The following is a 1,060-nucleotide window of genomic DNA, read 5'->3' as shown; positions in this document are numbered from 1 at the left end:
GTGGGGGAGCCGCTGCTCACTGAAAATGGAAGGGGAGGCTGGGCCTAGTTGCCCCACCAGGCAGGATCTGATCTAGGCAGATCTGGTCCTAGCCATAGGGGCAATCCCTGGGCTGCCCAGTGGCTTGTTGCCCCAAGTCCTCAACAGGCTGTGGAGATCTGTGCCTGGACATGGGCAACCTGGGCATGAGAGAAGGTGGCCTGTGGCTACTGTGGGGGGAGCCCCTGCTTTGCTGTTCCCATCGGGAGGGAGCGTGGCAGCAGATGGCTGCCTTGGAACCACTTTCCTGTCGGTGGCTCCTGGCGAGATAAGCAGAGTCAGTGGTAATTAACCCCCAGCATTTGAAGCGTGAACAGCCATTAGCAGAAGGGTTAATGAGCTCGTTTCCCTGTCACTTCATGCTGTCTCCTCATCCTCCTTGCATGCCATGGAGCAAGTAATGGGAGCGGGGTCCTGGGGCGTAGGACTGCAGCTGAGCAGTGCTCTGCGTGTTGTGGGGACAGCACAGGACCTGGCTTGGGGCATCCCTGTTAGCAATGCCAGCAAGGTGCAAGGGTGTTTGGTGTCCCTCATCTGGCTGGTTTCTACTTGGCCTTTGCTCCTATGTCAGAGTCTTCCTGCAGGGTTAGGAGGTTCCTGGTGCTGTGGGTGAGACTTTCATAGTTATTGGGAGGGGAGCACAGTGGTGCTGGCTGTCCCCACACCCCGGAGCCAGGACTGCGATGCCTGTCCCAGCTTGTGCAGTGGCTGTGCCTAAGGAGGCACTCAGCGTCGCTAGGACTTCCCTGGCTTGTCCTTGCCTCTCCATCCTTAGGACCATGCAGCCCAGCTGTGGACAGTCCCCTCCTGTCCCATTCCCATGCTATCTTGGGTCCAAAATTGCCCCTTCAGCCAGAGCTGGCATCCCGTCCAGCCCAGGGGCTCAGGCTGCAGGGCTGGCAGTGGTAGCTAGCTTGCTGGCTGCTGTGGGGAACACCTGGGTGACACCGGGGTTGTCACATCTTTCGCCTGCCTCCAGCCGCTCCCCAAGCTCCCGCCCTTTGGCTGCCCGGCCCCAACA

At 59.8% G+C, this 1,060-nt stretch overlaps 1 protein-coding gene across 1 annotated transcript in view; it reads left to right on the top strand.

Annotated features, from left to right (window-relative positions):
• The window catches only part of CELSR3 (cadherin EGF LAG seven-pass G-type receptor 3), a gene marked incomplete at its 5' end in the record, with an annotated part of 34,816 nt that overhangs the window by 13,673 nt on the left and 20,083 nt on the right, over positions 1-1,060 (top strand).

Source organism: Egretta garzetta, unplaced genomic scaffold (genome assembly GCF_000687185.1).
Source record: "Egretta garzetta isolate BGI_Z169 unplaced genomic scaffold, ASM68718v1 scaffold215, whole genome shotgun sequence".
NCBI lineage: Eukaryota > Metazoa > Chordata > Aves > Pelecaniformes > Ardeidae > Egretta > Egretta garzetta.
This window is presented reverse-complemented; position numbering and strand designations above follow the sequence as displayed.